The 16,165-nt window shown below is 40.7% G+C and overlaps 1 protein-coding gene across 1 annotated transcript in view; it reads right to left on the reverse strand.

Moving 5' to 3' along the window:
* The window catches only part of SOS2 (SOS Ras/Rho guanine nucleotide exchange factor 2), a 355,579-nt gene that overhangs the window by 206,371 nt on the left and 133,043 nt on the right, over positions 1-16,165 (reverse strand). The window lies entirely within an intron of this gene.

Consider the following 16,165-nt stretch of genomic DNA (forward strand, 5'->3'; position numbering starts at 1 on the left):
CACCTTTCAAAGCAAACACCTATTTTTAAATAATCTAATGCTACAATTAACAAAACAAATCAAAACAACAACAACAAAAAATGTTGTCTCGATTTGTAATACCTTACAAAAAGGTCCTATTGGATTGCGCCATCACCTATATAAAAAGTAAGCCTTATATTTACAGAATTATAATATGTTTATTATTATATTTCATAGCAAGCCAGCATATTCCTCAGAGATATAAAAGCAGCACAGCATGGAGCATAATGAAAATAACTAAATGTATTCTTATTTTCTTTTGGAAAGATGATGGTCCACAGTCCTCCATAATATATGGGATATATTTCCTGCCACTAAGAGGAGGTGAAGAACCCATATCAGAGCTAAAAAAAATCCCTCACATCTCTCTCTTAGTTTAACATATAGCCAAATAAAGAAAGGAAACATATGTAGGAAAGACAAAGTAGGGTCTGTAGAGGTGTCATTAGAACTGTCGCCCAAAAATTTAAATGGGCAGGGCCTGTGGACCATCATCATTCTGAAAGAAAATAATTTATCAGGCAAGTATAAATTTTGATTTCTTTCGTAAAATGATAGTGGTCCACAGTCCTTCATAACATATGGGATTAATACCCTAGCCAATGGTCTGTGTTACGAAAAGGATGGGTCAATTGATTTTTAATTAGCCGACACCGCAGCCTGAAGGTCTTTCCTGCCGAAGCCTGCTTGCAAAAAAGCAAAATCTCAAAGAGATGAAATGTGAAAGAAAAAAATGCAGAGATCACATGTTTCAGCTTTGCAAATCTGCTCCAAAGATGCATAATTATTTAAAAACCCTTGATGTTGCCACTGCTCTTGAGAAAGAGCTGTAATACGTTTAGGAGGTTACTTTCCCGCTTTCAAAAGTAAGTCTTGTGAATCACTCTGTGAGCCAAGAGGCCCATGCTACCATAGTAAATGTCTGCCTCCTATGAGTTCCAGAGTAGAGAGAAAAAAACACAAATTATGCTTACCTGATAATTTCATTTCCATCGAGGGGAGGAGAGTCCATGGCTTCATTCATTACTATTGGGAACTAAGAACCTGGCCACCAGAAGGAGGCAAAGACACCCCCAGCCAAAGGTTTAAATACCTCCCCCACTTCCCTTATCCCACAGCGATTCTGCCGAGGGAACCAGGAACAGTAGGAGAAATATCAGGGTATAAATAGTGGCAGAAGATGAATAAATTTAGGTCTGCCCATCGGAGATACGGGCGGGAGGCGTGGACTCTACTTCCCTCAAAGGAAATTAAATTATCAGGTAAGCATAATTTATGTTTTCCATCTAAAGGGGAGGAGAGTCCATGGCTTCATTCATTACTATTGGGAACATATACCCAAGCTCTAGAGGACACTGAATGAAATCAGGAGGGTAAAAGGCAGACCCTAATCTGAGGGCACCACAGCCTGCAAAACCTTCCTCCCAAAAACAGCTTCTGCAGAAGCAAAAACGTCAAATTTGTAAAAACTTTGTAAAAGTGTGAAAGGTTAGTAGCCTCGCTCCTGACATGGACTTGCGTGTAGAAAACAGGCAGCGAAAACTCGTCAACGCTGATTGCTTGTGGAGCTGTTAATATGAGTTGGAATGGTTTCGCAGGAAGACTCATTGCATCTCAGGACTCTAACTTTCGCCCAGGCACTCACTGAGAGGCTGACAGGACTACTTAAAACTCCAGTCCCAATGCGAAGAGTACTACCCTCCATAAGAGACTACTCCAAAACGCTGGCACTTCTCTGCCATTCTCCTGTGATGAAAGGCAAATAATTACTGGGGGATGAGGGAAGTGGGGGAGGTATTTAAGCCTTTGGCTGGGGTGCCTTTGCCTCCTCGTGGTGGCCAGGTTCTTAATTCCCAATAGTAATGAATAAAGCTGTGGACTCTCCTCCCCTTTAGATGGAAACTGGAATTTTGTCTAAACTTTACAAGCTTGGAGATAGAACTTCAAAGCGTTGGCTCCCTCAAGATTATGTAATGGCCACTACTCAGAGTTAGTAAGATCTGAACACGCTGTAGAAACAACCATTTCTTGATTGGTATTTTCCTTAGAAACTACCTTAGCTAAAAATATCCTATTTTCGTACAAAAACATAATTTATGCTTACCTGATAAATGTATTTCTCTTGTAGTGTATCCAGTCCACGGATCATCCATTACTTATGGAATATATTCTCCTTCCCAACAGGAAGCTGCAAGAGTCCACCCACAGCAAAGCTGCTATATAGCTCCTCCCCTAACTGCCATATTCAGTCATTCGACCGAAAACATGCAGAGAAAGGAAAAACCATAGGGTGCAGTGGTGACTGTAGTTCAAATGAAAAAATTACCTGCCTTAAAGTGACAGGGCGGGCCGTGGACTGGATACACTACAAGAGAAATAAATTTATCAGGTAAGCATAAATTATGTTTTCTCTTGTTAAGTGTATCCAGTCCACGGATCATCCATTACTTATGGAATACCAATACCAAAGCTAAAGTACACGGATGATGGGAGGGACAAGGCAGGTACTTAAACGGAAGTTACCACTGCCTGTAAAAAACCCTTTCTCCCAAAAATAGCCTCCGAAGAAGCAAGGTATCAAATTTGTTAAATTTGAAAAGTATGAAGCGCAGACCAAGACTCCGTCTTGTAAATCTGTTCAACAGAAGCCACATTTAAAAAAGGCCCAAGTGAAAACCACAGCTCTAGTAGAATGAGCTGTAATCCCTTCAGGAGGCTGCTGTCCAGCAGTCTCATAAGCTAAATGAATTATGCTTTTTAACCAAAAAGACAGAGAGGCTGCTGAAGTCTTTTGACCTCTCCTCTGTCCAGAATAGACAACAAACAAGGTGAACGTTTGATGAAAACTGTAGTAGCTTGTAAGTAAAACTTTAAAGCACAAACCACGTCCAATATTGTGTAATAGACGTTCCTTCTTTGAGGAAGGATTAGGATACAAGCATGGAACAACTATCTCTTGAGTGATGTACTTGTTAGATACCACCTTAGGAAAAAACCCAGGTTGGTACGCAGGACTACCTTATCCGTACGAAGGACCAGATAAGGAGAATCACATTGTAACACAGATAACTTGGAGACTCTACGAGTCGAGGAATTAGCTACCCAAAAGGAACTTTCCAAGATAAAGATTGATATCTATGGAACAAAAAAGGTTCAAACGGAACTTCTTGAAGAACCTTAAGAATCAGGTTTAAGCTCCATGGCGGAGCAACAGTTTTAAACACAGGCTTGGATCTAACCAAAGCCTGACCAAATGCCTGAACGTCTAGAATACCTGCCAGACGCTTGTGCAAAAAAATAGACAGAGTAAAAATCTGTCCCCTTTTAAGGAATTAGCTGACAACCCTTTTCTCAAAAACATCTTGGAGAAAAGATAATATCCTGGGAATCCAGACTTTACTCCATGAGTAACCCTTGGATTCATAACAATCAGATATTTACACCATATCTATGTTCAATTTTCCTAGAGACAGGCTTTCATGTCTGTATTAAGGTATCAATGACTGACTCGGAGAAGCCATGCTTTGATAACATCAAGCGTTCAGTCTCCAGGCAGTCCATCTCAGATTGATTCTATTTAGATGGTTGAAAGGACCCTGAGGTAGAGGGACCTGTCTCAGAAGCAGAGACCGTGATGGAAAGGATGACATGTCCACCAGATCTGCATACCAGGTCCTGCGTGGCTACGCAGGCGCTGTCAAAAACACCAAAGCCCTCTCCTGCTTGGTCTTGACCTCCGGAGGAAATCCCACTCCCCCGGAAGAAAAGTCTGACGACTTAGAAAATCCACCTCCCAGTTCTCAACACCTGGGATATGGATAGCTGATAGACAAGAGTGAGTCTCTGTCCAGTGAATTATTGTAAGACTTCTAACATCGCTAGGGAACTTCTGTTCCCCCTTGATGGCTGATGTAAGCCACAGTCGTGTATATTGTCCGACTGAGTATGATGTACCTCAGAGTTTCTAACTGAGGCCAAGTCTGAAGAGCATGGAATATCACTCCCAGTTCCAGAATATTTATTAGAAGGAGGGTCTCCTCCTAAGTCCACTATCCCTGAGCCTTCAGGGAGTTCCAGTCTGCATCCCAACCTAAAAGGCTGGCATCTATTGTAACAATTGTCCCATCTGACCTGCGGAAGGTCATACCCTTGGACAGATGGACCCGACATAGTCACCAGAGAAGAGAATCTCTGGTCTCTTGGTCCAGGTTTAACAGGGGGACAAATCTGTGTAATCCCCGTTCCTCTGACTGAGCATGCATAGTTGCAGCGGTCTGAAATGTAGACGTGCTAACGGTACTATGTCCCTTGCCGCTACCATTAAGCCGATTTCATTCATGTACTGAGCCACCGAAGGGCGCGTATGGGATGAAAAAACACGGCAGAAATTTAGAAACTTTGACAACCTGGACTCCGTCAGGTAAATTTTCATTTCTACAGAATCTATCAGAGTCCCTAGGAGGGAAACCCTTGAGATTGGGGATAGAGAACTCTTTCCTTGTTCACTTTCCACCCATGTGATCTCAGAAATGCCAGTACTACGTCCGTATGAGACTGGGCAATTTGGATGTTTGACGCCTGTATCAGGATGTTGTCTAAATAAGGGGCCACTTCTATGCCCCGCGGTCTAAGGACCGCCAAAGCGACCCCAGAACCTCCATAAAGATTCTTGGGGCTGTAGATATCCCAAAGGAAAGAGCTACAAACTGGTAATGCCTGTCTAGAAAGTCAAACCTGAAAAACGATGGTGATCTTTATGCATCACAATGTGAGGATAAGCATCCTTCAAATCCATTGTAGTCCTCTATTGACTCTCCTGGATCATAGTTAAGATGGTACGAATAGTTTCCATCTTAAATGACGGAATTCTGAGGAATTTGTTTAAGATCTTTAGATCCAAAATAGGTCTGAAGGTTCCCTCTCCTTGGGAACCACAAACAGATTTGAGTAAAAACTCTGTCCCTGTTCCTCTCTTGGAACTGGATGGATCTCGTACACAATGTAAGAATGCCTCCTTCTTTATCTGGTTTGCAGATAATTGTGAAAGGCGAAATCTCCCCTTTTTTTGGGGGGGAATCTTTGAAATCCAGAAGATATCTCTGGGATATAAATTCCAATGCCTAGGGATCCTGGGCATCTCTTGCCCACGCCTGGGCAAAGAATGAAAGTCTGCCCCCTATAGGATCCGTTACCGGATAGGGGTCCGTTCCTTCATGCTGCCTTAGAGGCAGCAGCAGGCTCCTTGGCCTACTTATCTTTGTTCCAGGTCCGATTGTTTCCAGACCGCCTTGGACTGAGCAAAAATTCCCTCTTGTTTTGCCTTAGAGGAAGAGGATGCCACACCTGCCCTGAAGTTTTTAAAAGGTACGAAAATTAGACTTTTTTTTTTTTTTTTTTTTTTTTTTTTTTGCCCTTGATTTAGACCTATCCTGAGGAAGGGCATGACCTTTTCCTCCAGTGATATAAGCAATAATCTCCTTCAAACCAGGCCCGAATAGGGTCTGCCCCTTGAAGGGAAGTTAAGTAGCTTATTTATTAAAGTCACGACAGCTGACCATGATATAAGCCATAGCGCTCTGCGCGCCAGTATAGTAAAAAACAGAATTCTTAGCCGTTAGTCTAGTCAAATGAACAAGGCATCAGAAAACAAAGGAATTGGCTAGCATAAGCTTGTCAAATATATTCATCCAATGGAGTCGCTTAACTGTAAAGCCTCATCAAGAGACTCAACCCAGAACGCCGCAGCAGCAGTGACAGAAGCAATGTATGCAAGGGGCTGCAGGATAAAACCCTGTTGAATAAACATTTTTTATCCATTGGATCTAAAAAGCACAACTGTCCTCGTCAGAGGTAGTGGTACGCTTAGCTAGAGTAGAAACTCTTCTCTCCACCTTAGGAACTGTCTGCCAGAAGTCCCGTGTGGTGGTAACTATTAGAAAACATTCTTCTAAAAAATAGGAGGGGAAGAGAACGGCACACCTGGTCTATCCCATTCCTTATTAAAAAAAAATTTAGTAAACCTCTTTAGGTATTGGAAAAACATCAGTACACACCGGCACTGCATATTATTTATCCAGTCTACACAATTTCTCTGGCCCTGCGATTGTACACATTCATTCAGAGCAGCCAAAGCCTCCCTGAGCAACAAGTGGAGGTTCTCAAGCATAAATTTTAAATGTAGAAATATCAGAATCAGGTTAAATCATCTTCCCTGAGTCAAAAAAAAATCACCCACAGACTAAGCATATTGTGAGGTAGTATCATACATGGTTCTTAAGCGTCTGTATGCTCTGTATCTACCCCCAGAGCTAACTGCTTTCCTTTAATTTCAGGTAGTCTGACTAATACTGCTGCCAGAATATTATTCACCACCTTTGCCATGTCTTGTAAAATAAACGCTATGGGCGCCCTTGATGTACTTGGCGCCATTTGAGCGTGAGTCCCTGAAGCGGGAGTCGAAGGGTCTGACACGTGGGGAGAGTTAGTCGGCATAACTTTCCCCTCGACAGAATCCCCTGGTAAAAGAAACGCTATGGGTGCCCTTGATGTACTTGGCGCCATTTGAGCGTGAGTCCCTAAAGCGGGAGTCAAAAGGTCTGACACGTGGGGAGAGTTAGTCGGCATAACTACCCCCACGACAGAATCCTCTGGTGATAATGTTTTTAAAGACAAAAAATGATCTTTATTGTTTAACATGAAATCAGTACATCTGGTACACATTCTAAGATGGGGTTCCACCATGGCTTTAAAACATAATGAACACAGAGCTTCCTCTATGTCAGACATGTTAGAACAGACTAATAATGAGACTAGTAAGCTTTGAAAACACTTTAAATCAAGTTAACAAGCAAATATATAAAACGTTACTGTGCCTTTAAGAGAAACAAATTTTGTCAAAATTTTAAAAACCGTGAAAAAAAGGCAGTAAAACAAACGAAATTTTTACAGTACATGTAATAAGGTAACAGAGCATTGCACCCACTTGCAAATGGATGATTAACCCCTTAATGCAAAAAACAGATAAAAAAAAAAAAAAAAAAAGACAGACGTTTTTAAAAACAGACACAACAAACTGCCACAGCCAACAGTGGGAAGCTTCAGTTAACTGTTTCTATGCAAAATTTAAGCCAGCCATGTGGAAAAAACTTAGGCCCCAATAAGTTTTATCACCAAACATATGTTAAAAAACGATTAAACATGCCAGCAAACGTTTTAAAACACATTTTTACAAGAGTATGTATCTCTATTAATAAGCCTGATACCAGTCGCTATCGCTGCATTTAAGGCTTTACTTACATTACTTCGGTATCAGCAGTATTTTCTTAGTCAATTCCATTCCTAGAAAAATATTTTACTGCACATACCTTATCTGCAGGAAAACCTGCACGCCATTCCCCCTCTGAAGTACCTCACTCCTCAGAATGTGTGAGAACAGCAAATGGATCTTAGTTACGTCTGCTAAGATCATAGAAAAACGCAGGCAGATTCTTCTTCCAAATACTGCCTGAGATAAACAGCACACTCCGGTGCCATTTAAAAATAACAAACTTTTGATTGAAGAATAAACTAAGTAGAAAGCACCACAGACTCTCACGACCTCCTATCTATGTTGAGGCTTGCAAGAGAATGACTGTATATGGCAGTTAGGGGAGGAGCTATATAGCAGCTTTGCTGTGGGTGGACTCTTGCAGCTTCCTGTTGGGAAGGAGAATATATTCCATAAGTAATGGATGATCCGTGGACTGGATACACTTAACAAGAGAAGTATAGCCTTCTCCTTGTGAATAATTAGAAATGGAGTATCACAAGACAAGGTTAACAACTCAAAAACTCTCCTTGCTGAAAAGATTGCAAATATTAAGACTACCTTACAAGGTAAAAGTAGATATCATTGGATGCATTGGTTCAAAACAAAGAACCTTGCAATGCAGAGAAAACATAATTTATGTAAGAACTTACCTGATAAATTCATTTATTTCATATTAGCAAGAGTCCATGAGCTAGTGACGTATGGGATATACATTCCTACCAGGAGGGGCAAAGTTTCCCAAACCTTAAAATGCCTATAAATACACCCCTCACCACACCCACAATTCAGTTTAACGAATAGCCAAGAAGTGGGGTGATAAGAAAAAAGTGCGAAAGCATATAAAATAAGGAATTGGAATAATTGTGCTTTATACAAAAAAATCATAACCACAACAAAAAAGGGCGGGCCTCATGGACTCTTGCTAATATGAAAGAAATGAATTTATCAGGTAAGTTCTTACATAAATTATGTTTTCTTTCATGTAATTAGCAAGAGTCCATGAGCTAGTGACGTATGGGATAATGACTACCCAAGATGTGGATCTTTCCACACAAGAGTCACTAGAGAGGGAGGGATAAAATAAAGACAGCCAATTCCTGCTGAAAATAATCCACACCCAAAATAAAGTTTAATGAAAAACATAAGCAGAAGATTCAAACTGAAACCGCTGCCTGAAGTACTTTTCTACCAAAAACTGCTTCAGAAGAAGAAAATACATCAAAATGGTAGAATTTGGTAAAAGTATGCAAAGAGGACCAAGTTGCCGCTTTGCAAATCTGATCAACCGAAGCTTCATTCCTAAACGCCCAGGAAGTAGAAACTGACCTAGTAGAATGAGCTGTAATCCTCTGAGGCGGAGTTTTACCCGACTCAACATAGGCAAGATGAATTAAAGATTTCAACCAAGATGCCAAAGAAATGGCAGAAGTTTTCTGGCCTTTCTAGAACCGGAAAAGATAACAAATAAACTAGAAGTCTTTTCGGAAAGACTTAGTAGCTTCAACATAATATTTCAAAGCTCTAACAATATCCAAAGAATGCAACGATTTCTCCTTAGAATTCTTAGGATTAGGACATAATGAAGGAACCACAATGTCTCTACTAATGTTGTTGGAATTCACAACTTAGGTAAAAATTCAAAAGAAGTTCGCAACACCGCCTTATCCTGATGAAAAATCAGAAAAGGAGACTCACAAGAAAGAGCAGATAATTCAGAAACTCTTCTGGCAGAAGAGATGGCCAAAAGGAACAAAACTTTCCAAGAAAGTAATTTAATGTCCAATGAATGCATAGGTTCAAATGGAGGAGCTTGAAGAGCCCCCAGAACCAAAGTCAAACTCCAAGGAGGAGAAATTGACTTAATGACAGGCTTTATACGAACCAAAGCTTGTACAAAACAATGAATATCAGGAAGAATAGCAATCTTTCTGTGAAAAAGAACAGAAAGAGCAGAGATTTGTCCTTTCAAGGAACTTGCGGACAAACCCTTATCTAAACCATCCTGAAGAAACTGTAATATTCTCGGTATTCTAAAAGAATGCCAAGAAAAATGATGAGAAAGACACCAAGAAATATAAGTCTTCCAGACTCTATAATATATCTCTCTGGATACAGATTTACGAGCCTGAAACATAGTATTAATCACAGAGTCAGAGAAACCTCTTTGACCAAGAATCAAGCGTTCAATCTCCATACCTTTAAATTTAAGGATTTCAGATCCTGATGGAAAAAAGGACCTTGAGACAGAAGGTCTGGTCTTAACGGAAGAGTCCACGGTTGGCAAGAGGCCATCCGGACAAGATCCGCATACCAAAACCTGTGAGGCCATGCCGGAGCTACCAGCAGAACAAACGAGCATTCCTTCAGATTACTCTTGGAAGAAGAACTAGAGGCGGAAAGATATAGGCAGGATGATACTTCTAAGGAAGTGATAATGCATCCACTGCCTCCGCCTGAGGATCCCGGGATCTGGACAGATACCTGGGAAGTTTCTTGTTTAGATGAGAAGCCATCAGATCTATTTCTGGAAGTTCCCACATTTGAATAATCTGAAGAAATACCTCTGGGTGAAGAGACCATTCGCCCGGATGCAACGTTTGGCGACTGAGATAATCCGCTTTCCAATTGTCCATACCTGGGATATGAACCGCAGAGATTAGACAGGAGCTGGATTCCGCCCAAACCAAAATTCGAGATACTTCTTTCATAGCCAGAGGACTGTGAGTCCCTCCTTGATGATTGATGTATGCCACAGTTGTGACATTGTCTATCTGAAAACAAATGAACAACTCTCTCTTCAGAAGAGGCCAAGACTGAAGAGCTCTGAAAATTGCACGGAGTTCCAAAATATTGATCGGAAATCTCACCTCCTGAGATTCCCAAACCCCTTGTGCCGTCAGATACCCCCACACAGCTCCCCAACCTGTAAAACTTGCATCTGTTGAGATTATAGTCCAGGTCGGAAGAACAAGAAGCCCCCTGAACTAAACAATGGTGATCTGTCCACCATGTCAGAGAGTGTCGTAAAATCGGTTTAAAGATATTAATTGAGATATCTTTGAGTAATCCCTGCACCATTGGTTCAGCATACAGAGCTGAAGAGGTCGCATGTGAAAACGAGCAAAGGAGATCGCATCTGATGTGGCAGTCCTAAGACCCAACATTTCCATGCATAAGGCTACCAAAGGGAATGATTGTGACTGAAGGTTTTGACAAGCTGATATCAATGTTAAACTTCTCTTGTCTGACAAGGACAGAGTCATAGACACTGAATCTATCTAGAAACCTAAAAAGGTTACCCTTGTCTGAGGAATCAATGAATTGATTGGTAAATTGATCCTCCAACCATGAACTTGAAGAAACAACACAAGTCGATTCGTATGAGATTCTTCGAAAATGAGAAGACTGAGCAAGTACCAAGATATCGTCCAAATAAGGAAATACCAAAACCCTGTTCTCTGAATACAGAAAGAAGGGCACCGAGAACCTTTGAAAAAAATTCTTGGAACTGAGGCTAGGCCAAACGGTAGAGCCAAAAAACTGGTAATGCTTGTCTAAAATCTCAGACACTAAAAGTGATCTGGATGAATCGGAATATGCAGATACACATCCTGTAAATCTACTGTAGACATATAATGCCCTTGCTAAACAAAAGGCAGGATAGTCCTACAGTAACCATCTTGAATGTTGGTATCCTAACATAACGATTCAATAATGATAGATCCGGAACTGGTCTGAAGGAATTGACCTTCTTTGGTACAATGAAGAGATAAAATAAAACCCCAGCCCCTGTTCCAGAACTGGAACTGGCATAAATACTCCAGCCAACTCTAGATCTGAAACACATTTCAGAAATGCTGAGCCTTTGCTGTGTTAACTGGGACACGGGAAAGAAAAAAATCTCTTAGCAGGAGGCCTTAACTTGAAGCCAATTCTGTACCTTTCTGAAACAATGTTCTGAAACCAGAGATTGAGAACGGAATTGATCCAAATTTCTTTGAAGAAAACGTAATCTGCCCCATACCAGCTGAGCTGGAATAAGGGCCGCACCTTCATAGGTACTTAGGAGCTGGCTATAGGTTTCTATAAGGCTTGGATATATTCCAAACTGGAAATAGTTTCCAAACTGATACCGCTCCTGAGGATGAAGGATCAGGCTTTTGTTCCTTGCTGTGAGGAAAGGAACGAAAATGATTATTTACCCTGGAAAGAAAGGGAAAGCAAAGTTGACTTAGAAGACATATCAGCATTCCAAGTTTAATCCATAAAGCTTTTCTAGCTAAAATAGCTAGAGACATATACCTGACATCAACTCTAATGATATCAAAAGATGGTATCACCAATAAAATTATTAGCATGTTATAGAATAATAATAATGCTATAAAATTATGATCTGTTACTTGTTGCGCTAAAGCTTCTAACCAAAAAGTTGAAGCTGCAGCAACATCCGCTAAAATTATAGCAGGTCTAAGAAGATTACCTGAACATAAGTAAGCTTTTCTTAGAGAGGATTCAATTTTCCTATCTAAAGGATCCTTAAATGAAGTACTATCTGCCGTAGGAATAGTAGTACATTAGTAGGAGTTGAGACAGCCCCATAACCTTAGGGATTTTTGTCCCAAAAAACTCTAATCTGTCAGATGGCACAGGATATAATTGCTTAAACGTCTAGAAGGACTAAATAAATTACCCAAATTATTCCATTCCCTGGAAATTACTTCAGAAATAGCATCAGGGAGATAAAACACTTCTGGAATAACTACAGGAGATTTAAAAACCTTATTTAAACGTTTACATTTAGTATCAAGAGGACCAGAATCCTCTATTTCTAATGCAAATAATACTTCTTTAAGTAAAGAACGAATAAATTCCATCTTGAACAAATACAAAGATTTATCAGCATCAACCTCTGAGACAGAAACCTCTGAACCAGAAGAACCATTATCAGTATCAGAATGATGATGTTCATTTAAAAATTCATCTGAAAAAAGAGAAGTTTTAAAAGACTTTTATGTATACTAGAAGGAGAAATAACAGACATAGCCTTCTTAATGGATTTAAAAAATAAAATCTCTTATGTTATCAGGAACACTCTGAAAATTAGATGTTGACGGAACAGCAACAGGTAATGTAACAGTACTAAAGGAAATTTTATCTGCATTAATAAGTTTGACATGACATGCAATACAAACAACAGCTGGAGAAACAGATACCAAAAGTTTATAGCAGATACACTTAGCTTGGTAGCTCCAGCACTGGGCAGTGATTTTCCTGAAGTATCTTCTGACTCAGTTGCAACGTGGAACATCTTGCAATATGTAAAAGAAAAAAACAACATATAAAGCAAAATTGATCAAATTCCTTAAATGACAGTTTCAGGAATGGGAAAAAAATGCCAGTGAACAAGCTTCTAGCAACCAGAAGCAATAAATAATGTGACTTAAATAATGTGGAGACAAAAGTGACGCCCAAATTTTTTAGCGCCAAAAAAGACGCCCACATTATTTGGCGCCTAAATGCTTTTGGCGCCAAAAATGACGCCACATCCGGAACGCCGACATTTTTGACGCAAAAAAACGTCAAAAAATGACGCAACTTCCGACGACACGTATGACGCCGGAAACAGAAAAAAAATTTTGCGCCAAAAAAGTCCGCGCCAAGAATGACGCAATAAAATGAAGCATTTTCTGCCCCCGCGAGCCTAACAGCCCACAGGGAAAAAGTCAAATTTTTTAAGGTAAGAAAAAATGATTGAAACAAATGCATTTATCCCAAATATGAAACTGACTGTCTGAAAAATAAGGAATGTTGAACATTCTGAGTCAAGGCAAATAAATGTTTGAATACATATATTTAGAACTTTATAAACAAAGTGCCCAACCATAGCTTAGAGTGTCACAGAAAATAAGATTTACTTACCCCAGGACACTCATCTACATGTTTGTAGAAAGCCAAACCAGTACTGAAACGAGAATCAGCAGAGGTAATGGTATATATAAGAGTATATCGTCGATCTGAAAAGGGAGGTAAGAGATGAATCTCTACGACCGATAACAGAGAACCTATGAAATAGACCCCGTAGAAGGAGATCACTGCATTCAAATAGGCAATACTCTCCTCACATCCCTCTGACATTCACTGCACGCTGAGAGGAAAACCGGGCTCCAACTTGCTGCGGAGCGCATATCAACGTAGAATCTAGCACAAACTTACTTCACCACCTCCATCGGAGGCAAAGTTTGTAAAACTGAATTGTGGGTGTGGTGAGGGGTGTATTTATAGGCATTTTAAGGTTTGGGAAACTTTGCCCATCCTGGTAGGAATGTATATCCCATACGTCACTAGCTCATGGACTCTTGCTAATTACATGAAAGAAAAGTAGATTCAGATTCTAGGTGGAGAAATAGGATTCCCAATCGGCCTAATTCTAACTAACACCTGGACTAAAGTCTGAACCTCAGGAACTTTAGTTAACTTCATATGAAAAAGAACAGATGAAGCAGACATTTCACCTCTAAGAAATTAGCAGACACATCAAAGCTATCCTGAGAAAAACCAAAGGAGTCTATAAATCCTAAAGAAATACCAAGAAAACCTTCTAGAAGAACACCGTTCAAAAAATAGCTTCAAAATCCAGTGTTAAATCCTTTGAGCTATAGACTTTCTGGCCTACATCAAGGATTCAATAACGAAAACTGAGATACCTCTATGGGGGCCGATTTATCATCTGTCTGTCCGACATGATCCGCTCAGCGGATCATGTCCGACAGACATTGATGAATGTCAACAGCATACGCTGTCGGCATTTATCATTGCAAAAGCAGTTCTTGTGAACTGCTTGTGCAATGCCGCCCCCTGCAGATTTGTGGCCAATCAGAAGCTAGCAGGGGGTGTCAATTAGCCTGATCATATGAGATCGTCCGGATTGATGTCCGCAGCCTCAAAACAGGCGGACCAGTTAGGGGAGCAGCGGTCTTAAGACCGCTGCTTCATAACTGCTGTTTCCGGCAAGCCTGAAGGATAGCGCAGAAACAGGGGCATCAGGGGCCATTCAGCCCTTGATAAATCGGCCCCTATGTCTCAAAACTAGGCATTCAAGCTCCACGCCATTAATTGAAGTGATTAGAGATCCTGATGAAAAAGAGGACCTTGAGACAATAGGTCTTGTCTCAGAGGAAGAAGTCCCGGAGAGCAAGAAACATCTGTACTATATCAGCATACCAACTCCTGTGGAGTCAAGTTGGAGCAATTAATATTACTGACATTGACTCCTGTTTGGTTCAAGTATGATTCTTGGTAACAGGTATGCTAGATGAAGCTCCCATGGATACACCAAGTCATCTATAAGGAGAGCCTTTGGATCATTAGATCTCATACAATGGCTTGGAAGGATGTGATTTAAAGGAGCAGATGTCATCAGCTCTATGTCCTGTAAGCCCATTTTGATCACTAAGCGATATAAAATGCCCTAATGGAGAGACCACTCTCTTGGATGGACCAACTGACCACTGAGATAATCAACCTCCACAGTTGTTCACACCTGGATGAGAATTGCCAATAGGGAGCAATGAGTCCTCTCTATCTAAGACACAGTTTTAGAGACTTCCTGTATGGCCAGTGGACTGTGAATATCCCCCTTGATTTATGTAGGCTGCCACTGAGATGTAGTCCAACGGGAAAGAGATAAACTTTTCCTCCCTCAATAGGGGCCAGGGCTGAAAGCCTGAAAATCACTTGATGTTCCAATATGTTGATTGGTTACCCTGCCTCTAGAGGAAACAAAACTCCTTGCACTCTTCGAGAAACCCAGACTGCACCCCAGCCAGAGCGACTGGTGTCCAACAGCACAATAGGCCAAGACTGACAAAGGAAGGATGTCCCAATGGTCAAAGACAGATTTTGTGTCCTCAAGAAAAAGATTGACTGAGGAATATCCAAAGCAATCTGTATGCCAAATGTAAATAATTATTTGATCACTGAGGTAGCATAGCCATTAAAGGGGTCTCAAGTTAAAAGGGGAGAAAAATAAACTGCACCTGCAGCAGCTACCATAAGACCCACACCACCATGCACTGAGCTACCGATGGAATGTAGTTCATGGTAGGAAGAGAAACACCCTCTGATCCTTTCATTGCAAAGATCTTTCAGTAAACTAGATGCATAAGGATTGACTCAAATATCACTCCTGTAAATGCTACCCTTATAGCAGTATATAATGAGCTTTTGGGTACATATATACTCTAACCATGATCCTAAATAAAGACAGAAGCTGGAGAGTACAAGCAATAGCTATTGCCAGAAAATAAGCTTGCACTGGTATGTAATTCAGATAAGAAACAACTGAAATGTCCTGAATCTGAGCACTGGCAAGATTTCATCCCACATGGGGTGGCGGGGTGGCAAAATGGCAAAGTGTTGCAGATATACAAACCTCAGGAACTGAAAAAAATCCCTGTGCATAGGGATGTGCAGATAAGAATCCTTGAGATCTATAATAGCCATAAACTGAACCTTGGATAAAGGGTAAAAACAGTAAGGAATGTTCCCATTATACAAGTGGGAACCCTGACCAATATGTTTATAGATGTTAAATCCAGAACAGGACTGTAAATCCCTTTGGACAATAAACAGATTGGGAAAAACTCTTGACCCCGAGGTTACACAGGTACTGGTATCAATCACCTACCCTCCAAATTCTTTTATAGACGCTGCCGCCTCTGAAGAATCTTTGGCAATATGAGATAGGACCGCTGGTCAATAAGGACTCTGCTTCAAAAAGAGCAAAACTCTCTATCTCTTGAAGGACAAAGAGAATCAGTCCGGATATCCGAACTA

Source organism: Bombina bombina, chromosome 1 (genome assembly GCF_027579735.1).
Source record: "Bombina bombina isolate aBomBom1 chromosome 1, aBomBom1.pri, whole genome shotgun sequence".
NCBI classification, from domain to species: Eukaryota; Metazoa; Chordata; class Amphibia; order Anura; family Bombinatoridae; genus Bombina; species Bombina bombina.